The 27,370-nt window shown below is 42.6% G+C and overlaps 1 protein-coding gene and 1 long non-coding RNA gene across 17 annotated transcripts in view; one reads left to right on the top strand and one right to left on the bottom strand.

Moving 5' to 3' along the window:
* Nucleotides 1-27,370, bottom strand: part of LOC113651616 (aerolysin-like protein) — a 382,868-nt gene that overhangs the window by 95,969 nt on the left and 259,529 nt on the right. Inside the window, exons 1-4 of one of the 16 annotated variants that reach the window (XR_007137817.1) lie at nucleotides 19,811-19,887; nucleotides 2,914-3,091; nucleotides 1,816-1,880; nucleotides 1,136-1,721 (exon numbers count right to left, since the gene is read on the bottom strand). The exons of 1 other annotated variant lie outside the window; for it this stretch is intronic. The gene's annotated coding sequence lies outside the window, so the exon portion shown is untranslated. Of the gene's footprint in view, nucleotides 1-1,135; nucleotides 1,722-1,815; nucleotides 1,881-2,913; nucleotides 3,149-19,810; nucleotides 20,057-27,370 lie in introns of those variants that run through there. 14 more of the 16 variants (XR_007137816.1, XR_007137845.1, XR_007137815.1 and 11 more) reach the window with 14 other exon arrangements.
* On the top strand, nucleotides 5,333-6,502 carry LOC113639725. The gene is made up of 3 exons (XR_007137860.1): nucleotides 5,333-5,403; nucleotides 5,838-5,890; nucleotides 6,332-6,502. It is a non-coding gene; the product is annotated as an uncharacterized LOC113639725 (long non-coding RNA).

Raw genomic sequence — 27,370 nt, 5'->3', positions numbered from 1 at the left:
TTGGAGAAAAAATCCACTGTATCTGTTACAGAAAACATGAAGGTTGTGACACAAAGGAACGTTCACTAAATAATAAAGTAAATTAATGATCTTTCTGACAGTTTAAGTAAATTGGTGTTATTTGCTACCTGCTTCATCAGTTCCTTGAAATTTTGCATTCTTGATTACATTTTGTAGGTTATTAACTGTGTATGTAGATTATAGTATTACAGCATTATAGTTACTGTATATGATAATGTTTACCTCATATTATGAAAGCTTAATTCTGACAATTTTCTATGACAGTGTGGTTTGTCAGTGCGTTAATCATTAATAAATAAAATTTGTCAGTACTGGTAAAGTAAATCACTGTAGCATTAAAGTTGATAACTTCTTACTTCTGAGGTGTAAATACTGTAATGTGAAATCCTCACTGGGTGTGAACACATTGTTCAATTAATGTTAACAAAGACTGTTTTTATTTTATTTAATGTCATTGAATTCCACTGGTATTTGATTATAGTAATGGGCTTGTACATGATTTATTCATCTCACTGCTGATCTTACCAATGTTGTCTATCCCACTGCTCCTGATGTGATACCCAAAGTGGCTGTTGGAGAAATTAAATCCATGTCCTGCCAGCATAAAGATATGAATTAACTATTGGTGTTGAGGGTACATATGCTTCAGAGACCAATGAAGAGAAAATGGAGCTCACTGTGTTCATCAGTTTTGGTGGAACACTTTGGGGACATACTGTACACATGGCTGTGATGTCCAGGTGTCCTGTACTGTATATTAAACAGCTACAGAGAACTTGGGGAAAGTTGAGTAGCTACCAGTAGCATGTGTCACTAATATTGACATGTGTACGTTATGGGACAATGTGTTATGTAGTAGATGTTATGGCCAAAGTGGACAAAGTCTAAAGGAATAGATAATAATTATAGTGGAGAAAGTGTAGAAATATAGAAAATAATTTAATTAAGTCAAAAAAAATAACATGCATGAGTTTAAATGTGCTCAAGTAGTGTATGAGTGTCTGTTTACTCCAACATATAGAAACATTTTACTGGGAAGACTGGGACTTGTGGTAGTGCTCAGGAAGAATCTAGAATATTACATAATTATGGAAAAAACATGTAAGAAGCTTAGTTTCAATTAAGACTGATTTTATTGATGGAAATTCAGACAGATTATCATCTGAAAATGTAAAAAGATTTTGGTCTTTTTGGGCCACTTTGGGTGAGACTATAGAAACGGTGGGATACACCACATTGTTAAGCTAAACAGATGTCTTCTTGAGCATCATGAAGCCGATGCGATCAATGTCAGAATCAGAACCTCCTTGGACTCCAGCGCATCTCCCAGATTCAACATTAACTACTACTTCTGGTTTCAGCTGACCACTTGTCACGCATGCATGGAACTCCTTGGAGACGCTTGTCTTGAATTTGATGGCACCCAGATGTGTACCAGCTTTATTTGGCCAAAGTGAAAGAGAGGTGAATAGTTCTTCATCCTCAAATGTATACTCTTTCAGATTCCCAGCAGTTTCACCAAACTCTTCGGACCGGCCATCAGTAAGCCACACCAACACGCCTTTTATCTTCAAATCACCTTCCCAAACCTTGATCTTTCTCAACAAGGATCCATTTTTCAGGCCATTAAAATTGAAAGTATCTCCTCCCTTTCCACCAACTTCAACAACACTGAACACTGACATGATCTTGTTCTTAACCTTAAAAAGACAAACATTTAAGATGGATGAAAATAGTTCTTCTGATAAATAGGCATGTTTAAGATGAATTGAAGTTAAGATAAGTAGTAGTAACCTTTATTTTCACTGGTCACAAGTACCGTGAAATTAGCCATCAACCTGTCCAACATACAATACATACTATATGACAAAGGGGGGGCAGGACAGGAAGACAGGGAATTAAAAAGAAATACAGCATAACATGAGGGAAGGGAGGAGGAAAAAAAAAGCAATCCCCAGACTATACTCCAGAGGAAGATAAAACAATGCCTGAAACATGAGACTCTGCTGATATTATTTGCTGATTCAGCTCATTAAGCTTCATCAAACAACTGTATTATTAGATGACTTTATGTATATTAATGGCCAGGATAATGTTTTACAAAAGGATGCCATCCTCTGTGTTCTAATAATCTGTTCGATTACATCACCCACTTCCTGTTAGCACCATATAAAAAGCACAATCAGCATGTCAGTGTGAAACTTTAGACATGTGTAAGTTCTGAGTTGTGTTATTGTGGAAAGCTTTATCATGTATGATGCTGTCTTGCCTTTATGTATTTGCCAAGTCTTTAAATATTTTCTGTCTTTGATACGTGGTGTTTAAAGTGTGTTTCCTCTCCTCATGTTAACTTTTACTGTACAGAACCTCACTCTGTGTCTGAGACCACTATGTTACACCATCACTAACATTTAACTTTGGGATCAACAGACTTTATTATTTTTTTTTAATAAACACAGAAGTGGATGTTAACTGGCATAATTCAGAACTCTGAGACCCAAAGATTTTATTGCCATCATGTACAGAGTTGAGTTATGGACGTCTTGTGAGAATTTATTAGTGAAATTTCATCAGTATTCAGTATAAAATATAAACTAATAAACAAGGTGCAATGTGATAAAGAGGAGTCCTACAGAGCTTTATGTCTCTTATACCACACCAATTTACTTTACCAGTACTAACAAATTTTATTTATTAATGACCACTGCCCTGACATGCACTGACAAACCACACTGTAATAGAAAATGATCAGAATTAAGCTTTCATAATAAGAGTTAAACATTATCATATACAGTAACTATAATGCTGTAATACTATAATCTACATACACAGTAATCTACATACAAAGTTAATAACCTACATAATGTCATCAAGAATAAACTGCATACTCACAAGGAACTGATGAAGCAGGTAGCAAGAAATGTCTTCTTTAAAAGACGTCTTGTGAAGGATGTAAGTTTGTGGATGAGACAGAAGCTTTGTGCTCTCGTATTTATACCAAATTAAAGGGTGGTGCTGAGTCTTACATCACACTTCCAAGGAACAGGAGTGTGTGTTTATTGAGTCCATGCTGTTAGTTGGAAATCAGATTACACAAGACTTTCACCCCTCAGTGCAATCATGTTTTCTGTAACAGATCCAGTAGAATTTTTCTCCAACCTACAAAACTTTCATTCTGTTTATAATAAAGCATCAAAAATCTACAATGTCTTCTCTATTACATTAGATAGAAGCTCTATAGGCTTTATGTCAGCAGAGAGGGATAAGGGGTAACTTTCATTAACTTGACAGTTTATATATGTAAATAGGTCAAAGTTTTTTATTTATTTATTTATTTATTTATTTATTTAAAAATTAGTTGTTGAAATTAATAAAAGGTTATAACTTTGATCTGGTATATTTAAACTCACACGTTTGATACGGGGGTGTAAAAGAAAATAATCTATTTTATTTTATTATAAATTTTATTACTATTTTATTGCCCTGACAAGAAATAAGAATAAAAGAATAATAAAGAAAATAATTATGAAATTAAACGAAGGTCAAAATATTGATCTGTCATACATATGTCTTAGTTCCAAATGAGCTAGGAGAGAATTACTTAAAACTCATGTTTGATCCGGGGTTCGTTTGTGGAGTTTTTTAATTATTATTTAGTTATATTTTTTAAATAGTTGTTGAAATTAATTAAAGGTTATAACTTTGATCTCGCATACGTATGTCTTTTTCCAAATGAGATGGAAGACAAGTACTTAAAACTCATGTTTGCTCCGGGGGTGGTTTGTGGAGTTTTTATTTATTTATTTATTTATTTATTTAAATAGTTGTTGAAATTAATTAAAGGTTATAACTTTGATCTCGCATACGTATGTCTTTTTCCAAATGAGATGGGAGACGAGTACTTAAAACTCATGTTTGATCCGGGGGTGGTTTGTGATAGGGTTACCACCTCCCCTCAGACTGGATGTTTGTGATAGGGTTAACTACAACATCACACACACACACACCCACACATACAGTATACACACACAACCTCACACACACACACACACACACACACACACACACACACACACACACACACACACACACACACACACATCACACACACACACACACACACACACACACACACACACACACAATATGTTTTCCTACATATTTCTGCAATCGCACTTGCTTTCTCACTCTCCTATAACTGTATATCAATGGGCACCAAACGTGACAACACATTAGTATCTTTTAAATTTTATTTAGCTTTTGTCCGTACCGGTTAATATTAGTTTTATACTAGTAAAGATTGCTTTTGTTGTTTTTAAATGTCACATGTAGCGTTGGTGTATGTTACGAGCTCATTCACGGAGGTTTGAGATAAAAAAAAATCTGCCAAATGTCTTGAAAAATAATCTATCGCTTTTGTAACATGCACTTCACTTTGCATAGTGACAGCATTACCACATGGGTACTTTAGACACATTTATGATCTGTGAATACACAGATGAACAGTGTTTATAAAGTCGTTATAAATCCTAAAGTCGTTATAAAATCGTTTAGATTAAACCAGTGTAACTGTTTACTATGGAAATTCACTATATATATATATATATATATATATATATATATATATATATATATATATATATATATATATATATATATATATATATATTTATATAAAGACATACTTATATAATAGCTTGTAAAAAAACACATTGAACACTTACCGTGTCACTAATAATCCTGATTAATTTAAAATGTTTATTTGATTTTTTATCATTATATGTTGGAGAGTTGTATAATAGTTTGCTTGCAGCTCTTTTTCCCTCAATTTTTAAAAAACTTTTGAAATTCTAATGTTGAAACAAAAATTTCAATTAAATTCAATTTTATTTATAAAGCACATTTAAAATCCGCCTGAGCTGGCCAAAGTGCTGTACATATAGATTAAAGAAAAGGAAAAAAGAAAGAACATAAATATAAAAGAACACGTACAAGTTACCAACAATTAAAAGCACAAGAGAAGAGGTGTGTTTTTAACATGGATTTAAATTCAGCAAAAGTACACTCTAAAAAACGTTGGCTGAACAAGTATTACTTATAAAAATAAATAAACTAAACACAAATAACAAAGTAATTTTAACTTTTCAACCTCTACTTAGCATATATAGTGTCTGTAACATAAATATATAAGTTACAAGGTGAACCTAAGTGTATGCCTAAATATAATGAAAAAACATAAGTCACGTCAACTAGTATTAAAATTGCATCAAAACTAAGTAATTGTAACATAATATTTTAAGTATATGATTGAGCCACGTGATATGCAAATCTGGAAAAAACTGGATCCATCTGGTGATGCACATGTGAAGACGGTGGAAAGAGGTTGTAATGTGTCTGTCTGTGTTTTCCCCTTGTTTCTGTCTGCCGTCTCTCCCTGATGTTAATTGTTGACCCCGCCCACCTATCTGTTACCTTGGACACTAATTACATTCATTCTCTTCCCCAGGTGTTTTGTCTTAGTCCTTGTCTGTCTCTGTTTTGTGATTGGTTCTGGTTCACCATATATACTCTGTCTGTTCACTTCTATGTTGTTGGTCGTTGTTGGTGTGTGCATGTCCATGTTCCCGTTTCCTGTTTGTTCCGCGTTGCCTGCCTGTTTGTTTGTGTTTTGTTTAGTAAAAACCTTTAAACTGCATTTGGATCCTCACTCGCCTGTCTCACCGTGTCACAGCGTGACAGAGGTAAGCTTAACTTTCTATAAACTAAGCAAAATATTTGATTTTGAGGTTTTGACAATAATAAGCACTTGTTTGTAGTGTTAGGTGAAGATATTTTCTGAAACGCAAAGAGGCGAAGACGCTGAAAAGAGGTAAGATTTGTCGTTTTAAGGTACATTCGTTTGTGTTAATGCGTTTGTGGTCAAGAAAGAAGCTTTTTTTAAATTGAATTTCTGAATTGCTACAAATTTAGCTTCAACAATTAGAAATGTGTTACTTAAATACTTATGAAAGTCTAGTTTGTACAAATAAGTTATTGTATGAAAGGAGGAACGAGTGTGCACACGATTGTGCGACTGCTAAAAGCAGTGTGACTCCACCGAATGAATGTTCTAGTGGTTAATTTGTTTATTTCAGAGGAATATGACCATGCATCGCGTTGGCACGTTTGCATTCTGTTCTCGCCCTGGTCCGTGTAATATTAGGTCATTTTAGTATATACAGTCTTTTACTGAAAAGGTCTGTTAGTAAGACACTGCAATGTCTTGCCTATTCATACTAAATATAAAACTGTTTTTTTTTTCTCCTTCTAGTTCAGAGCAAGAAAGTGTTGCAAAGGGGGCAGCATGAAGGAAGTATCCTGTTGGAAGTGAACTTTCATTTGTTAATGTGACACATTTGGTGTACATTCATGATCTGTGGTTTTAGGCTTCACCATTGCATTGCAGCCTGTTTCAAAAAATAAAGTGAAATGCTTTATTTTGTGTGATTTGCATGTGTAATTTATTTTAGTGAAGTGACATATGGTGACCCATACTAGGAATTTGTGCTCTGTGTTTAACCCATTAAAGCAGCAGTACAATATGCAGAGCAATAGCTGATAATCTACAATAAATTAAAATTTTACATTGGTTCAACTCAATTAATTGTCTTTTTGTAACATAAATAAGCTTAACTTTTAAGTTAACTTAACTTGCAATTACTTAGTAGATTCTATCATGTTACATATATTTTTAAATAAGCAATGTTGTGTGTACCCAAAAATTTAAGTACATACAGTATAACAACGGTTCCCTTTCGAGGGAACTTGACGCTGTGTCAGTGCTGACGCTACGGGAATGCTTCTTTGAGGAAGTTGTGTCTGAAGCTCTGTGTGCACACACGCCATTTAATGGCTCGGAAAGGACACGTGACGGAGTAATTACTCGCCAGCAAGTCCATATAAGGGCATCTACGTCATGCTGCTCCAGCTTTCTTTGTCTTCAGGAAGCGCTCTGTGTATGTGTGTCGTTTGTCTGTCTGTCAAGTGCAGGGGGAAAAAAAAAATAGGGAAGGACTAGGCAAAATGTTACAGTCTAAGCACTTTAAGAGATGCGTGCATCCGTGCCCCCGCTTTATCACGGCGGGCGACTCGCATTCTCTTTGTGTGGTGTGTTTGGGAGAGGAGCATGCCCGGTCGGCTCTCGAGGGAGCCGGCTGTGTGCATTGTGAGGGATTCCCTCTCCGCACGCTCCGATCCCGCCTGGCTGTATTTTCAGCTTCGGCTGCGCCTCGTGGTTCGGGTCCTGCGTCTACCGAGCCAGCGCGGCAGCTTCAATCATGGGGTTCCCAAGTTGAGTTAGTGGAGGCGGAGCAAGAGACGGGTGTTCCCCTTTCTCTTGCCCTCTCCCCTGACTCCGATCGCTCAGTTTCGCGTTCGGGAGCTCGCGCTTCGCGCTTCTCCCAACCCGGAAGAGAGCATGCTGCTTTCCACGTCCGGCTCTGAGGAGCTCGATGTCGAAGGGGAGGGGCTTTCCACCTCAGAACGGCCGACGCAATCAGTCGCATTCAAGGAGCTCCTCGAGGTAATAACTAGGGCTGTTGAGAAGCTGAATTTAGATTGGCCTGAGGAGGTAGTTGGTGTCGCCCATTCTAAGCTGGCCCTTCCATCCAAGCCATGTAGGACCACTTCGGCCATTGTGGGTAAGGCCTATGAGGCAGCGGGTCAAGCGGGTGCAGCACTGCACACCATGGCGGTCTTGCAGGCCTACCAGGCTGATCTGCTAGCAGAGCTGGATGGCCGTGGAGGGCTGGGACCTCAGGCGGTGTCCGAGCTCCGCCGTGCCACTGATCTCTCGCTCCGTGCCACGAAGCAGACGGCCCGCTCTATAGGCCGTACTATGGCTGCGCTGATTGCCACGGAGAGGCACTTGTGGCTTAATTTGACGGGCATAAGGGAGAAGGATAAGTCCTTTCTCCTGGACGCCCCAGTTTCACCTCAGGGCTTGTTCGGCGACGCAGTTAGTACTGTCGTCGACAGGCATCAGGAGGTGAAACGCCAGTCAGCGGCGTTCAAGGAGTTTCTCCCTGGGCCATCATCTAGCCCCCCCCCCTTCTAGCTCACTCAGGGCAGTGAGAAGAGCTAGCCACCCAGCCCCCCCCCCCCCCCCCCCCCCCCCCCCCCCCCCCCCCCCGTCTAAAACTAGGGAGGTCGGTTCACATGCCCGGGCCCGTCCGGTGAGAGAGGACCTTAGGTCTGTCCTCTCAGCCAAGCGGGCCACGAAGGAGTCCTGGGACTGGGAGCGCCCTATTTAGAGACGCTCCCCCTACTGCCAGCCCCGCCACCTTTGTCGTTTCAGGGGGCAGTGGGGCTTGTGTCGGCTCCCCTTTCTTGTGCGGATCTTCCCGGTTCGCGCCTGCCGGTGCGCTGTTTCAGGGCGCCCGGGAGGTCTGCACAAGTTTGACACCACTGTCAGGCAGCCTGGCAGCGTGGAAACTTCTGCCAGGGGTCAAGAGTCAAGAAGCTTTTTATTGTCATTTCAACCATATATAGCTGTTGCAGTACACAGTGAAAGGAGACAACGTTTCTCCAGGATCAAGGTGCTACATAAAACAAAAACAGGGCTAAGGACATGTAAGTAGTCTTAGCCACATAAAGTGCAACCTGGTACAAACAGTGCAGGACAAGACAAGCAAGACAGTGCAGGACAAAAGACAGTGCAGGACAAAAAACAGTGCAGACATTAAGTTACAAGACAGTACAAAAAGTACAAAAAATGCAATACACAAAAGACAATAAACAGTAACAGAAACAGCGCTGACCGACCGGTGTAAATACTGAATGTTCAAACAATATTTTGTGCAGTAAAAGAGTGAACAGCAGCAGGTTCTTTGCAGCAGGTCCTTTGGATTTTATATAGAGTTGTGCAAAAAACAGCAGATGACTGAGATATTGTCCAATATGTGCAAAAACAGCAGAAAAGTGTGCAAAACAGTGTGTGTGTTTTGTGAGGGTTTATGCAGTCCATACAGATGATGTGTGTATGTTGTGCTCAGTATAGTACAGTTCAGTTATTGAGAAGTCTGATGGCTTGTGGGAAGAAACTGTTAGGCAGTCTGGTCGTGAGGGCCCGAATGCTTCGGTACCTTTTTCCAGACGGCAGGAGGGTGAAGAGTGTGTGTGAGGGGTGTGTGGGGTCATCGACAATGCTGTTGCCTTTGCGGACCCAGCGTGTGGTGTAAGTGTCCATGATAGAGGGAAGAGAGACCCCAATGATCTTCTCCGCTGTCATCACTATCCGCTGCAGGGTTTTGCGATCCGAGATCGTACAGTTCCCAAACCAGACAGTGATGCAGCTGCTCAGGATGCTCTCAATGGTCCCTCTGTAGAACATGGTCAGGGTTGGGGGAGGGAGATGTGCCTTTCTCAGCCTTCGGAGGAAGTAGAGACGCTGCTGGGCTTTCTTGGTGATGGCGCTGGTGTTGAGTGACCAGGTGAGGTTCTCCGCTAGATGAACACCCAGAAATTTGGTGCTCTTGACGATCTCTACAGATGATCCGTCGATGTTCAGCGGAGAGTGTTCGCTCTGTGCTCTCCTGAAGTCCACAACCATCTCTTTAGTTTTGTCTACATTCAGAGAAAGGTTGTTGGCTCCACACCAGGCAGTTAGTTGTTGCACCTCCTCCCTGTATGCTGACTCGTCGTTCTTGTTGATGAGACCCACCACGGTCGTGTCATCGGCGAACTTAATAATATGATTCGATCTGTGCATTGCTGCACAGTCGTGAGTCAGCAGAGTGAACAGCAGTGGACAGCAGCACGCAGCCTTGAGGAGCTCCAGTGTTCAGTGTGGTGGTGCTGGAGATGCTGTTCCCGATCCGGACTGACTGAGGTCTCCCAGTCAGGAAGTCCAGGATCCAGTTGCAGAGGGAGGTGTTTAGTCCCAGCAGGCTCAGCTTCCCAATCAGGTGCTGAGGGATGATTGTATTGAATGCTGAACTAAAGTCTATGAACAGCATTCGTACATAAGTGTCCTTATTGTCCAGATGGGTGAGGGCTAAGTGGAGGGCTGTGGTAATGGCATCGTCTGTGGAGCGGTTTGGACGATACGCGAACTGTAGGGGGTCAAGTGAGGGTGGTAGCTGGGTCTTGATGTGCCTCATGACGAGCTTCTCGAAGCACTTCATAACTATGGGTGTGAGTGCAACGGGACGATAGTCATTGAGGCAAGACACTGTAGACTTCTTTGGGACAGGAACGATGGTGGTAGTTTTGAGGCACGTAGGAACAACGGCGCTGCTCAGGGAAATGTTGAAGATGTCCGTAAAGACATCCGCTAGCTGTTCCGCACATTCTCTGAGCACCCTGCCAGGAATGTTGTCTGGTCCAGCAGCCTTCCGTGGGTTAACTCTGCATAGAGATCTCCTCACGTCGGCCGTGGATAGACAGAGTACCTGGTCGTCGGGACGAGGGATGGTCTTCCTTGGCGTAACGTTGTTCTGTACCTCGAACCGAGCGTAGAACTCGTCCAACGCGTCTGGGAGGGAGGCGTCGCTATCACAAGCAGGTGAAGCTGTCTTGTAGTTTGTGATCGACTGTATGCCCTGCCACATGCGCCGGGTGTCTCCGCTGTCCTGGAAGTGGCTGTGGATTGTCTGGGCATGTGCACGCTTTGCCTCTCTGATGGCTCGGGACAGGTTGGCCCTTGCTGTTCTTAGGGCCACCCTGTCCCCTGTTCTGAAGGCTAGGTCCCTAGACCTCAGCAGAGCATGCACATTAGCAATCATCCACGGCTTCTGGTTGGGGCGTGTAGTGATGGTCTTGGAGACGGTCACGTCATCAATGCACTTGCCGATGTAACTGGTCACTGCTGACGTGTACTCCTCCAAGTTGACGGAGTCGCCGTTGGTTGCAGCCTCCCTGAAGATATTCCAGTCAGTGCACTCAAAGCAGTCCTGAAGAGCAGAAGTGGCTCCTGCTGGCCAGGTTTTCACCTGCTTCAGAACCGGTTTTGAGCGTCTGACGAGTGGTCTGTATGCAGGAATTAGCATAACAGTGATGTGGTCTGAGTAGCCGAGGTGGGGGCGGGGCTCCGCACGGTACGTGCCGGGAATGTTTGTGTAAACAAGATCCAGCGAGTTTTCACCTCTCGTAGCAAAGTCCACATGCTGATGGAATTTAGGGAGCACTGACTTAAAATTTGCATGGTTGAAATCTCCGGCGATGATAAAAAGTCCGTCGGGGTGAACATTCTGTAGGTCGCTAATAGCTCCGTATAGCTCACTTAGCGCCTCTTTAGCATTAGCGCTAGGAGGAATGTAAACTCTGACAATGTAAACAGTAGTAAATTCCCGTGGTAAATAAAATGGTCTGCATCTAACAGTCACAAACTCTACTGACGATGAGCAGTAAGTAGAAACAAGCACAGAGTTCTTGCACCATTCTGTGTTGATATAAACACACACACCACCACCGCGAGTCTTACCGCAAAGAGCTTCATTTCTGTCGGCTCTAAATGAAGTTAGCCCGTCCAGCTGAATGGCGGCGTCCGGAACTCTGTCGCTGAACCACGTCTCCGTGAAAACAAACACACAGCAGTTTCTAACCTCTCTCCGAGTAGAGCGTTCGAGTCGGATGTAGTCCAGTTTATTGTCCAGGGAGCAAACGTTGGATAGTAGAATGGACGGGAGAGCCGGCCGGCTAGGGTTTGTTTTTAGCCTAGCACGGACGCCCGCTCGCTTACCGCGCTTCCGCTTCCTCGCGAACCGCTTTCGGCGTCCCCTTCCCTGGTCTCTGGTATCAGGCGACACCGGGGACTGGAGGCCTGGTCTCCACAGCAAGCCGAGGTCACGAAGCCTAACCAGGACCTCTCAGGGTGTCTCAGTAGGTCCTGAATACTGTAGAAAGGGGGTACAGGATCCAGTTTTCCTCCCGTCCTCCGTGTTTTCAGGGTGTGTTGCCCACAAATGTGGGCGGGCACCAGGCGGTGTTCCTCCGGGAGGAACTCCTCTCACTTCTGGAGAAAGGGGCCATAGAGCATGTTCCCCTCCCAGAGCGGGACTCCGGCTTTTACAGCCGATATTTTGTTGTTCCCAAGAAGGACGGGGGGCATCCGATTCTGGACCTGCGGGCTCTGAACTGTACTCTGAAGACTTACAAGTTCAAGATGCTAACACTCAAGATGATCGTGTCCCAGATCAGATCCGAGGACTGGTTTGTCACGATCGACCTCAAGGATGCTTATTTCCACATAAGCATTCTGCCGGAAGGGACTCCACCACGATGCGGGCACATCTGTCGATGCGGTGGCCTCCATCTTGTCAGCGGTGAAAGCTATTCGGCTAGGCCGTAGCCTCTCTGTTGCCGAGGCACAGAGGGTGCTCGGCCTCATGTCAGCAGCAGCCGACGTTATTCCTTTGGGTTTGCTTCACATGAGGCCATTCCAGCTCTGGCTCAAGGGGGCGGGCTTTCATCCTCGCAGGCATCCCCTCAGGGTTATACGGGTTACCCGCCGTGGGCTTCGTACCCTCTTTATGTGGAAAAAACCCCGGTTCTTGGCCTTGGGTCCCATTTCAGGGGCGTGTCACCGTCGCAGGACTCTTTCGACGGATGCCTCGCTCTCGGGCTGGGGCGCAGCCTTAGATGGCCGCCCGGCCCAAGGTCTATGGGAGAGCCCCTGTCTCATGGCACATAAATTGCCTGGAGATGAGGGCTGTGTTTCTAGCATTGCAACACTTTCTCCCGCACCTCGAGGGCTGTCATGTACTAGTGCGAAAAGACAGCACCGAGGTGGTGTCCTATATCAACCATCAGGGCAGTCTGCGTTCACGCCCCCTGTTCAGGTTGGCGTGGCAGATTCTGCTCTGGGCAGAGACCAGATTTCTTTCGCTAAGAGCGGTTTTTATCCCAAGGCGTGTAAATCGGGAGGCAGACTTCCTGTCGAGGCAGGTGCTGAGGCCCGGGGAGTGGCATCTTCACCCTCATGTGGTGGAGCGAATCTCTCAGATTTTCGGCCGGGCGGAAGTGGATTTGTTCGCCTCAGAGGAGTCGACCCACTGTCCGCTGTGGTTCTCCCTCTCTCACCCGGCCCCGTTGGGCCTGGATGCTCTGGTATGGATGTGGCCGAGGCTCCGTCTGTATGCCTTTCCCCCGGTAGCTCTGCTCCTGCAAGTCCTAGTCAGAGTGCGCCACGACCGAGTCAACTTTCTCCTAGTTGCCCCCCGTTGGCCCTCTCGGGTTTGGTTCACGGACCTAGTCTCCCTCCTGAACGGCACTCCATGGGAGGTTCCCGTCAGGAGGGATCTCCTCTCTCAGGCGCAGGGGGCAATTGTTCACCCCCGCCCCGAGATGTGGAAGCTTTCGGTCTGGCCCCTGAGGGGGACCAGCTCCTAGACGCAGACCTCTCAACTGAGGTGACAGAGACTCTGCTAAATGCTAGGGCTCCCTCCACTAGGAAACTGTATGCTCTGAAGTGGAGGCTTTTTCGCCTCTGGTGTGACAAGCACTCTCAGGATCCAGTTCACTGCCCGGTTGGTACAGTGCTGGAGTTCCTGCAGTCTTGCTTTTCTCGGGGCCTGTCCCCGTCTACTCTAAAGGTGTACGTGGCTGCAGTTGCCGCGAACCACGAACCTGTCCTTGGGGCCTCCTTGGGTAGGAACCCTTTGGTCTCTCGCTTTCTGCGTGGTGTCAGGCGGCTGAGGCCTTCCTCTAGGCCACGGCTTCCTTCCTGGGACCTCTCTGTGGTCCTGGAGGGGCTGCTGGAAGCCCCCTTTGAGCCCTTGGAGTCAGCCTCTGAGAAGTTTCTGACCCTGAAGTCGGCTCTGCTTCTTGCCTTGGCCTCTCTCAGGAGAGTCGGGGATTTGCTGCCTTTGTCGATCGCCCTCGCCTGCCTAGAGTTTGCCCCCGGCATGTCCAAGGCTATCCTGCACCCCAGGCCAGGATATGTCCCTAAGGTGCCCAGGATGGCGGGATGTCCTATCATCCTGCAGGCCTACTGTCCCCCGCCCCATGAGTCGGCGGAGCAGGAGAGGCTGCACTTGCTTTGCCCGGTAAGGGCCCTGAGGACTTACGTCCACCGCTCTAGCTCGTGGCATAACTCCTCCGACCTTTTTGTCTGTTTTGGGGGCCAGAATAGGGGTAATCCGGTTTCCAAACAGCGCCTGGCGCACTGGGTGGTGGAGGCCATTACTCAGGCCTATGAGGTGCGCGGTCTTGCCTCACCTCTTGGCATCAGGGCCCACTCCACTAGGGGTATCGCCTCATCCAGTGCCTTGGCCAGGGGTGTCCCCATTGAAGATATTTGTGCTGCGGCAGGATGGTCCTCTCCGCACACCTTTATCAGATTCTATGACCTGGACTTGGGCCCCACTCCAGGGTCCCAGGTACTGCGGGGCCTATGATGTGCTGTTCCCAATCTGCTCGTGCTCTCTCACGGCCTCTGGCGCAGTCATCGACCGGTGCATGGCGGCGTGGGTATTGGCATTCCCATAGCGTCAGCACTGACACAGCGTCGAGTTCCCTCGAAAGGGAACTACACCAGGTTACGTATGTAACCCGGTTTCCTGAGAAGGGAACGAGACGCTGTGTTGCTGGCCATGCCCCAGGCATCCGTTCGCGCTTCCTTCAGACAAAGAGAGCTGGAGCAGCGTGACGTAGATGCCCTTATATGGACTTGCTGGCGAGTAATTACTCCGTCACGTGTCCTTTCCGAGCCATTAAATGGCGTGTGTGCACACAAAGCTTCAGACACAACTTCCTCAAGGAAGCATTCCCATAGCGTCAGCACTGACGCAGCGTCTCGTTCCCTTCTCAGGGAACCGGGTTACATACGTAACCTGGTGTAGTTTTCTTGTTAATTTTAAGTAATTTTTTTTCCAAGATGGGTTTACTTAAAAAGTGTGATGCAAAAATGGTGCATACATATTTGAAGTATATCCAACACATCATTTTTAACAATGTAGAAACAGTTCTGGCTGGTGATGTCAAGGCTGCCACATTTTGAACCATTTGAAAAAGAGAGATGGAAGAGCGAGGTAACCCCGAGTACAAAGAATTACAGTAGTCAAGTCGAGTTGAGATAAAAGCGTGGATAACTGTTACAAAACGTTTCGTGCTTAAGAAGGATTTCACCTTAGCTAACCTGCGAAAGTGAATGAAGCTGCTACTATAGTGTTGATTTGTTTGTCTAATTTAAGGCCGTTATCTAGGTGAAATCCTAGATCTTTAACATCAGAAGTAAGATAAGGAGTAAGAGTACCAAGGTTAATAGAAACTTCATCTGGGTGCTCTTTTGGCCCAAATTGAATGATTTGGGTTTTGTCATCATTCAGTATCATAAAATTATTTGTAAGTCATAATTTGAGTTCTTGCAGGCAAGCCTCCAATCTCTTGTATGCTGAGTTATCTTTGTGTTTATTAGGTACTTAAAGTTGTGTATCGTCCACATTGCAGTGATAGGACACCCCAAATTTGTGCATAATTGATTCCGGAGGTAAGAGAAATAAGTACAATGAAATTATACTCTTAAGTGTCACATACTTAATAGTTTAAGTTAATCAAAAATAATTAGTTTAATAAAATCAAAAATTGAAAAAGTACAAGAAACTTAAAATACTTAACTTAGTTGAATAGGTTTATAAAATTAAGTTGACACTATTCAATCTATTTAATTATTTTGAGCATTTGGATTTACAGTGTTGACTACTTGAAAAAGTCGAGGTTTCACCAAAGCAGAAATCATGGGATGTAGGATTATTTTTAATTCAAATGTTTTAGCTCCTGAAGTGAGAGAATTATTCGAATGCTTCTGTGCCATGTCTAATGTAAAAAATGTCAACAATTCTTATCCTATCCCTTAGATGTAAGAATTCCCTTGAAAGTCTTGAATGTTGATATTTTCTTCCTCTTAGACACGGGAGGCAAAGGAAACCGGTCCTTAAATCAACCGGCATGCTTACTGCAGACAGTAACCCTTAATTAAATGTCGCAAAACACGGGGATTTTTTAAATAAAATAAAAAATATTTCAAAAAGCAATTTTAAGAAAGTAAATGGGAATTTTTGAGAATTTTATACTATTCTTGAAAAAAAAATCTTTATACTTATTGATAATTAAGATCCAGCCTTCATGAATTTAGTTGAAGTGAAATATTTTAAAATATATAATTTAAAATGTTTATTTGATTTTTCAGTTTAAAATTTTTATCATTATATGTTGGAGAGTTGTTTAATAGTTTGCTTGCAGCTATATGTTATAACTTTGATCTGTAATATGTATGTCTTTGTTGTTGTAATATGTATGAGATGGGAGACGAGTACTTAAAACTCATGTTTGAGGGTGGTTCGTGGAGTTTTTATTTATTTATTTATTTATTTATTTATTTATTTATTTATTTATTTATTTATTTATTTATTTATTTAAATAGTTGTGGAAATTAATAAAAGGTTATAACTTTGATCTGTAATATGTATGTCTTTGTTCCAAATGAGATGGGAGACGAGTACTTAAAACTCATGTTTGATCCGGGGTGGTTTGTGATAGGGTTACCCCCTCCCCTCAGACTGGATGTTTGTGATAGGGTTATCTACAACATCACACACACACACACACCCACACATACAGTATACACACACACACACACACACACACACACACACACACACACACACACACACACACACACACACAATATGTTTTCCTACATATTTCTGCAATCGCACTTGCTTTCTCACTCTCCTATAACTGTATATCAATGGGCACCAAACGTGACAACACATTAGTATCTTTTCAATTTTATTTAGCTTTTGTCCATACCGGTTAATATTAGTTTTATACTAGTAAAGATTGCTTTTGTTGTTTTTAAATGTCACATGTAGCGTTGGTGTATGTTACGAGCTCATTTACGGAGGTTTGAGATTAAAAAAACTGCCAAATGTCTTGAAAAATAATCTATCGCTTTTGTAACATGCACTTCACTTTGCATAGTGACAGCATTATCACATGGGTACTTTAGACACATTTATGAACTGTGAATACACAGATAAACTGTGTTTATAAAGTATTGAAATTAATTAATTAATTTATTTATTTATTTGTTTGTTTGTTTGTTTGTTTGTTTGTTTGTTTGTTTGTTTGTTTATTTATTTAAATGGTTGTTGAAATTAATAAAAGGTTATAACTTTGATCTGTAATATGTATGTCTTTGTTCCAAATGAGATGGGAGACGAGTACTTAAAACTCATGTTTGATCCGGGGGTGGTTTGTGATAGGGTTACCCCCTCCCCTCAGACTGGATGTTTGTGATACGGTTATCTACAACATCACACACACACACACACCCCACACACACACCCACACATACAGTATACACACACACACACACACACGCACACCACATACACACACACACACACACACACACACACACACACACACACACACGCACACGCACACGCACACCACATACACACACATACACACACACAAAATATGTTTTCATATTTCTGCAATCACACTTGCTTTCTCACTCTCCTATAACTGTTTTATACTAGTACAGATAGCTTTTGTTGTTTTTAAATGTCACATGTAGCGTTGGTGTATGTTACGAGCTCATTTACGGAGGTTTGAGATTAAAAAAACTGCCAAATGTCTTGAAAAATAATCTATCGCTTTTGTAACATGCACTTCACTTTGCATAGTGACATCATTACCACATGGGTACTTTAGACACATTTATGAACTGTGAATACACAGATGAACAGTGTTTATAAAGTATTGAAATTTATTTATTTATTTATTTATTTATTTATTTATTTAAATGGTTGTTGAAATTAATAAAAGGTTATAACTTTGATCTGTAATATGTATGTCTTTGTTCCAAATGAGATGGGAGACGAGTACTTAAAACTCATGTTTGATCCGGGGGTGGTTTGTGATAGGGTTACCCCCCCTCCTCAGACTGGATGTTTGTGATAGGGTTATCTACAACATCACACACACACACACCCCACACACCCACCCACACATACAGTATACACACACACACACACACACACACACGCACGCACGCACGCACGCACACACACACACACAATATGTTTTCCTACATATTTCTGCAATCGCACTTGCTTTCTCACTCTCCTATAACTGTATATCAATGGGCACCAAACGTGACAACACATTAGTATCTTTTAAATTTTATTTAGCTTTTGTCTGTACCGGTTAATATTAGTTTTATACTAGTAAAGATTGCTTTTGTTGTTTTTAAATGTCACATGTAGCGTTGGTGTATGTTACGAGCTCATTTACGAAGGTTTGAGATTAAAAAACTGCTAAATGTATTGAAAAATAATCTATCGCTTTAGTAACATGCACTTCACTTTGCATAGCGACAGAGGTTTATTGACAGCATCTTAATTCAGTAACATTTTATTAATTAATAAATAAATAAATAAATAAATAAATAAATAGATAGATAGATAGATAGATAGATAGATAGATAGATAGATAGATAGATAGATAGATAGATAGATAGATAGATAGATAGATAGATAAATAAATAAATAAACCACCCCCGATCAAACATGAGTTTTAAGTACTTCTCTTCTAGCTCATTTGGAACTAAGAAATATGTATGACAGATCAATATTTTGACCTTCATTTAATTTCTTAATTCTTTTCTGTATTATTCTTTTACACCCCCGGATCAAACATGTGAGTTTAAATATACCAGATCAAAGTTATAACCTTTTATTAATTTGAACAACTAATTTCAAATAAATTAGTAAAAAATAAATAAATTAATTAATTAATTAATTAATTAATTAAAACTCCACAAACCACCCCCGGATCAAACATGAGTTTTAAGTACTTGTCTCCCATCTCATTTGGAACAAAGACATATGTATGTGAGATCAAAATTATAACCTTTTAATAATTTCAAAAACTATTTCTAATTAATTAATTAATTAATTAATTAATTAATTAAAAAATAAATCATGATTAAAACATTAATCATAATTTAAAAAAAACTTTGACCTATTTTTTTATCACTAATGACAGCTGAGAGACATATAAACTGTCAAGTTAAAGAAAGTTACCCCTTATCCCTCTCTATCAGGGTTTTGGGAATTTTCTATCAAAAAGCATCTGGCCTGCATTAGATCATTATCCTGCTTTAAAAAATCATATTTCATCAATAAAACACAACCTGACCAACACCAATGTAGTAACAAAAAAATCCAGCCATGTTCATATGTGTAATTTAAAGTACCCTGATAGATGAGTTTGCCATCAGACTCCTACATCTTTACATTTTTACATTTTTTGCAGAACAAACAAACACTTCATAGCTGATATTTTTTAATAGAACATACCCAAAACCCTGATCTAAAGCCTATAGAGCTTCTATCTAATGCAGTAGAAAAGACATTGTAGATTTTTGATGCTTTATTTTAAATACAATGAAAGTTTTGTAGGTTAGAGAAAAAATCCACCGTATCTGTTACAGAAACCATGATTCTGTGTTAAGATGTCATGACAAGGTTGAGTGACACAAAGGAATGTTCACGAAATTGTTGTGCTTTCTGGCAGTTTAAGGAAATTAAACACTGAGGGGTGAAAAGCTTATTAAAGCTGAATTCCAAATAATAGCATTCACACACAAACACACACACACTTGTTCCTTTTTTATTTGGTATAAATACGATCATATACAGTAACTATAATGCTGTAATACTATAATCTACATACACAGTAATCTACATACACAGTTAATAACCTACATAATGTCATCAAGAATAAACTGCACACTTACAAGGAACTGATGAAGCAGGTAGCAAGAAATGTCTTCTTTAAAAGACGTCTTGTGAAGGATGCAAGTTTGTGGATGAGACAGAAGCTTCGTGCTCTCTTATTTATATCAGATAAAAAGGGTGGTCCTGAGTCTTACATCACACTTCCAAGTACCAAGTTTGTGTCTTTGTGTGTCCACTCTGTTAGATGGAATTCAGATTTCACAAGGTTTTCAGCCCTCAGTGTTTAATTTCCTTAAACTGTCAGAAAGAACAATAATCTGGTTTATTATTTAGTGAACATTCCTTTGTGTCACTCAACCTTGTGATGACATGTTAACACAGAATCATGGTACCTGTAACAGATACAGTGGAATTTTCTCCAACCCACAAAACATTTAGCCTGTTTATAATAAGTATCAGAAATCTACAATGTCTTCTCTGTTGCATCCAATGGAAGCTCTATAGGCTTTAGATCAGGGCTCTGGAAATGTTCTATCAAAAAGCATTTTAAGTTGCCATCAAGCCATCAAAAGACCAAAATCAATGATAATGGTTCTATATGCTGGCATGAACTTTATCCTGTAGACTTTGTCCACTTTGGCCATAACATCTACTACATAACACACTGTTCCATAACGTTCACATGTCAATATTAGTGACACATGTTACTGGTAGCTACTTAACCTTCTCCAAGTTCCCTGTAGCTGTTTAATATACAGTACAGGACACCTGGACATCACAGCCATGTGTACAGTATGTCCCCAAAGTGTTCCAGAAAAACTGAAGTTAAACTGTTGTCTATAATATGTAGGATTACATTTCACTGTAACTAAGAGGCTTATACATGTTCCTGCATCTCATTGCTCCTGTGTACAAATCCAGTACCATGAAGATCTCCATGATATGTTGTAGGTTGGAGTAGAAGATCTTGAGTGTCCTGTAAAGAGCCCCGACTTTAAGTGAGTGATACTGTTGGTTGAGTTTTTCCTCCCAATCTCTGTGCACATCCCTGTGCTTTGACAACAGTTATAATAAAACCGAACAGGAAAATAAAAGTGATGGCAGAGCATCAGGACGAGGATAGACTGAATGAATATTAGATAAATGATAGTAGCTTACTGATGGCCGGTCCGAGCAATAAAGCCTTAAGGTACATTTACACCTGTAGAGATTTTGTCATCAAAGGTCTTATGAAGTCACTAGTAGGTGTTCTTAGCTACTGCTTGCTCATAGTAACATCAGTGGCAAAACTAGCCTTTCACTTTTGACAGTTTTCAGCTTTAATGTTTTATTTAAAGTTTGAGATGATTTTTAGAGACTTTTTATTTTCGATTTATTTTCATTTCTTTCTTTTATGTCATTTTATTTAACATCATATGTATTTAAATTGTCCAGTGTATTATTGCTAAACAAATTTCATTTCAGTTTTCTAGCAATTATGAGAAGTAAAATAATAGGTCTTAAGGAACTGAGTGAAACCAAAATTAGCTCTTTGAGATTAAAGAAAAAGAGACAAGGGTGAGTGGAGAGAAGAGGAAAAGAGAGTTACTGTAGCAAGAAAGTGAGGGACTGACGGAGACTGGATAAGCCAAAGCGAGTTAGTGAGACAGAACGGTATGGAGAGACAGATAGTGTGAAAAGAGAAGGAGTGAAGGATCCAGGGAGATCCCTCAAGATCAGGAATGATTCAAGAGTAGAGACAGACAGTAAGTGAAATGTGTAGTCAAAAAGCAGAGAAAATTCTGTCTGTGTGTGTGTGTGTGTGTGTGTGTGTGTGTGTGTGTGTGTGTGTGTGTGTGTGTGTGTGTGTGTGTGTGTGTGTGTGTGTGTGTTAGTGTGACTGAAACATAGAAGATTTGGATCATTTCCAGTTACTCACAGAGGGTTGAGGTCATCACACACTCTTAACAATTAGTTTAAATATTTTAAGTACTTTATTTGCCAGTTGTTAGACGCATTTGTCATTTGGTAGATGCCCTTTTCCAGAACAACTGGCATTTAACCTCATTTTATACAAATGAGGATTAAGGGCATTGCTCATGGGGCCAGAAGTGGTTACATCTGAGGTTTGATTACTGTTAATAGAAATTTTAGGAGTAGAGTGGCTGCCATACCACGTATAACTTCTATACAACATGCATCTGGTTATCCTTATTTGACAATCTCATCCAATACAATAAAGAAAAAAAGTGAAATTAATGCAGCAAAAAGAGAGAAATGAAATAAAAGACAACAAAGACAGAAAGCAAGGAAGAAGGAAGCTGTGGAAAATAAACTAGAAGAAATGGTGAAACCTCCTCATGACAGTAACCGTAAATGACAGGATGAACACATGTACCATTTTTACTTTTTTAATTCTTCACTGTGTTCCCTAAAGAACTGTTTGTGAAAAGGTGGATGACATTTTACATTGACAGATATAAAAGTGTTTTAGAATCAATAGTGGTGTGAACTTTATTACAAATCAAATTTCCAAACCCACTTTAATTGAAACTGTGAAAGTCTTGTAGATATTTTAATTTTGTATTATATTTAATGTTTTATCTAAAGTTGGAGATGATTTTTAGATGCTTTTTATTTATGATTTATTTTGATTTATTTCTTCTTTTGTCAGTTTATTTTACATTATATTTTTTCTAATTGCTTTTCCAGTGTATTGTTGCTAAGCAAATTTCACTTCAGTTTTCTAGAAATTATGAGAAGTGAAATAACTTGTTAATGAAATTCTATCATTCTTTAATAACAGAAGACATTGAATGTGTGTTGTATCAACTGACAACAGACATCAGAGTGGGGATGATGATGGTAACACATGACACATAGAGGAACATTTTAAAGGAATCCATATGAGCTGCTTAATGAACCACAATCAACTTGGTCTGCTGCAAAATCTATTAAACAAATGAATGGGATATTTACATATATAGGGTTAAACATGTATTCATCACATGAAATTATGTAAATCTGTAAATCTGTAAATCTGTAATTCTTAAGGAATAAAACAATCACTGATGAAAAAATACTCATCCATGAATCTAGTCTTTTCACCTTCAGTTTGATTTTCCTGGAATATATATAGTGCCTTGCAAAAGTATTCATACCCACTGAACTTTTTCACATTTTGACACGTTACAACCACAAACAAAAATGTATTTTATTAGGATTTTATGTGATAGACCAACTCAAAGTGGAAAATAATTGTGAAGTGGAAGGAAAATGATAAATGGTCTCCAAATTTTATTTACAAATAAATATCTGAAAAGTTTGGCATGACTTTGTAGACCAAACCTTCCGCTGCAAGTCTTTTGGGATACGTCTCTACCAGCTTTGCCCATCTAGAGAGTGAAATTTTTACCCACTTATCTTTGCAAAATAGCTCAAGCTCAGTCAGATTGGATGGTGAGCATAAGCAAATTTCAAGTTTCGCCACAGATTCTCAATTGGATTTAGGTCTTGATTTGACTGGGCCATTCTAACACATGAATATGCTTTGGTCTAAACCACTCCATTGTAGCTCCGGCTGTATGTTTAGGGTCATTGTCTTGCTGGAAGGTGAACCTCTGCCCCAGGCTCATGTCTTTTGCAGACTCTAACAGGTTTTCTATCAGTGACACAGATGAGGGTGCTGGGAAGGAGAACCCAAACGCAGGTCAGGGTCCAAAAAAAGAAAATTTATTAACATAAAGGATAGTAATAAATGTCTATATATGAAAACATAAATGCACAGAATGTAAGCAGGCAATGTCTTGGAGGGAAAAAATAATCCAATCAGAAACGGGCAGTAATCCACACAGGAAAAAGGGTAATCCGAAATGTCAATAACCGGAGCGCAAAAAACGGAACCAAAACAACCGGCAGCAGAGAAAAACTCACGTAAGGAATGACAGGGAAAAAAGGTAATCCGAGACGGGAAAATCCACACGGAAATAGAAAACGCGAGGCACAGATAACACTCGGAACGGAGGCTGGCAGGAGTGACTCAAGAAAGCGACGTAGTGACGAGAGATCATCTGGCGAGATTCCAGCATAAACGGCGTGCTTAAATAGCAGTGCCGAGTATAAAAGTCATGCGACAGGGAATGACGTCACCAGAGTGCGCCGCGAAGGTGAGCTTCGGATGAGTGCGCTGACAGTACCCCCCCTCCACGGGGCGTCTCACGACGTCCCACCAGGCTGGTCGGGGTGGTCACGATGGAACTGGGAGAGGAGGTCTGGGTCCAAGATGTGGCGTGCCGGAACCCAGGAGCGTTCCTCAGGGCCGTACCCCTCCCAGTCCACCAGGTACTGTAGACCCCTCCCACGGCGTCTGGAGCGCAGGAGCCGACGGACAGTAAACGCAGGGCCGCCATCAATGACCCGGGCGGGAGGAGGGGGTCTGGTGGAGGGAACCAGTGCACAGGCCTGGACAGGTTTCAGCCTGGAAACGTGAAAGGTGGGGTGGATGCGAAACACTCTGGGCAGCTTGAGCCGGACCGCAGCTGGATTGATAACCTTAGATATAGGGAACGGTCCAATGAAACGGGGAGCCAGCTTCCTGCATGCAATCTTCAACGGGAGGTCTTTGGTGGAAAGCCACACCCGTTGCCCGACACAGTAAGGAGGAGCGGGGCGGCGTCTGCGGTTGGCCCAGCGAGCATAACTCCGGGAAGATCTCAGCAAGGCGAGGCGGGGCTCTTCTCCAGACTCGACGACAGCGCCTCACAAGGGCCAAGGCTGAGGGAACTGAGGCTTCTAGCTCCTGTGTGGAGAATAATGGGGGCTGATAGCCATAGGCAGCCTGAAAAGGGGAAAGACCCGTGGCAGCAGTAGGCAGAGAGTTATGGGCATACTCGACCCAAACAAGGTTGGAGGCCCAAGACGAATGATCCTCGGCACAGAGGAGACGGAGCCCCGTCTCCAGCTCCTGGTTGAGCCGTTCCGTCTGCCCATTGGACTGGGGGTGAAACCCAGAGGAGAGGCTAATGGAGACGCCTAAGAGCTGGCAGAATTCCTTCCAAAAATTGGAGGTGAACTGGGGTCCCCTGTCCGAGACTATATTCCGAGGAATGCCATGGAGCCGGAAAACGTGTTGGAGGAGGAGCAACGCCGTTTCCTTGGCTGAAGGGAGTTTGGTCAGGGGGACAAAATGGACGAGCTTGGAAAAGCGATCGACCACCGAGAGGATAGCGGAGTAGCCATCAGAAAGAGGGAGGCCGGTGACGAAATCAAGTGAGATGTGGGACCAAGGTCTGCAAGGGATCGGCAGGGGCCGCAGGAGGCCGGCAGGGCGAGATCGAGAGCTCTTGTGTTGCGCACATACTGGGCAGGCAGTGACAAATTCCCGTGCGTCATGTCTGAGCGAAGGCCACCAGAAACGACGCTGGAGAACCGATAGGGTCCGAGGGAAACCGGGATGACAGAAAAGCCGAGAGTTGTGACACCACTGAAGAACTTGGGAACGGAGCTGGTCAGGGACATAAAGTTTGCCTTCAGGACAGTCAGTAGGGACCGGCAGGTTAGACACGGCTTGCTGAACCCTTCTCTCTATCCCGAGTCGAAGCGCCTGAACAGTGACAGAGGGGGGAAGAATGTGTTCAGCAACGGCCTCGACGGGATCGGGGGAGAACTGACGAGAGAGAGCATCTGGCTTCCCATTCTTCGTTCCCGGCCGATAAGACAGCACAAAGTTAAACCTGCCGAAAAAGAGTGCCCAACGAGCCTGTCGGGGTTTCAGTCTCTTGGCAGTCCGGAGATATTCAAGATTCTTATGGTCAGTCCAGACCAGAAATGGTAGTTCCGCACCCTCCAGCCAGTGCCGCCATTCCTCCAGGGCGAGTTTGACTGCCAGTAGCTCACGTTCGCCGATAGTGTAGTTACGTTCAGGCGAGGAGAGACGGTGTGAAAAGAAAGCACACGGGTGAAGTTTATTGTCCTTGACGTCCCTTTGAGACAAAACGGCCCCAACTCCGGTATCAGATGCATCAACCTCAACCACAAATTGTCGCGTGGAATCCGGCAAGGAGAGGATGGGGGCAGAGGTAAAAAGCTGCTTCAGCTTCTTGAAGGCTTGCTCGGCTTGAGGCCCCCAAGAATAAGGTAGAAGAGGAGAAGTGAGCTGGTGCAAGGGTGCAGCAACCGAGCTGTAACCCCGGATGAATCGCCGATAGAAATTAGCGAATCCCAAGAACTGCTGGAGCTGCTTACGTGTTCCAGGGCAGGGCCAGTCCCGAACAGCCTTGATTCTGTCAGGATCCATCCGAACACTCCCTGCTGCCAGAATGAAACCCAGGAAGGTGGTTTTCGTGACATGGAAATCACATTTCTCAGCCTTGACATATAACTGGTTCTGCAAAAGCCTCTGGAGCACTGCACGGACGTGACAGATGTGTTCCTCAGGTGTGCGGGAAAAAATGAGGATGTCGTCCAAGTAAACAAACACAAATATGTTTAACATGTCCCGTAAAACGTCGTTGACCAGTGCTTGGAATACTGCTGGGGCATTGGTGAGGCCAAACGGCATCACCCGGTACTCGTAATGGCCAGTGGGAGTGTTGAATGCGGTCTTCCATTCGTCGCCCTCACGGATGCGGACTAGGTGATAGGCATTCCGAAGGTCCAGCTTGGAGAAAATGGTGGCCCCCTGAAGGAGCTCAAAAGCGGAGGCCATGAGAGGCAACAGGTAGCGATTTTTAATGGTGATGGCGTTCAGACCCCGATAGTCAATACAGGGTCGTAGAGTCCCATCTTTCTTCTCCACAAAGAAAAACCCTGCACCGGCTGGGGATGAAGACGGGCGGATAATGCCTGACTCCAAGGACTCCTGTATATATTGGGTCATGGCTTCCCTTTCAGGCTTGGATAGGTGGTACAAAAAACGGAACCAAAACAACCGGCAGCAGAGAAAAACTCACGTAAGGAATGACAGGGAAAAAAGGTAATCCGAGACGGGAAAATCCACACGGAAATAGAAAACGCGAGGCACAGATAACACTCGGACCGGAGGCTGGCAGGAGTGACTCAAGAAAGCGACGTAGTGACGAGAGATCATCTGGCGAGATTCCAGCATAAACGGCGTGCTTAAATAGCAGTGCCGAGTATAAAAGTCATGCGACAGGGAATGACGTCACCAGAGTGCGCCGCGAAGGTGAGCTTCGGATGAGTGCGCTGACATTTTCATCTACGTTTGCCCTGTATTTGGCTCCATTCATCTTCCCATCAACTCTGACCAGCTTCCCTGTCCCTTCTGTCCATGGTGTGTTCAGGGTGATGTGCAGTGTTAGGTTTCTGCCAAACATAACATTTTGAATTTTGGCCAAAAAGTTCAATTTTGGACTCATCTGACCAGAGAACCTTCTTCCACATGATGTTTGCAAAATGCAAATGGGATTTCTTATGGCTTTCTTTCAGCTATGGCTTTTTTCTTGCCACTCTTCCATAAAGACCAGATTTGTCGAGTGCAACACTAATAGTGTGGACAGATTCTCCAACCTAAGCTGTGGATCTCTGCAGCTCCTCCAGAGTTACCATGGGCCTCTTGGCTGCTTCTCTAATTAATGCTCTCCTTGCATGGCCTTTAAAAATCATCTCAAACTTAAATATAA

This window comes from Tachysurus fulvidraco, chromosome 15, assembly GCF_022655615.1.
Source record: "Tachysurus fulvidraco isolate hzauxx_2018 chromosome 15, HZAU_PFXX_2.0, whole genome shotgun sequence".
NCBI lineage: Eukaryota > Metazoa > Chordata > Actinopteri > Siluriformes > Bagridae > Tachysurus > Tachysurus fulvidraco.
The sequence above is the reverse complement of the archived record's forward strand: the minus strand, read 5'-3'. Positions and strand labels throughout refer to the sequence as shown.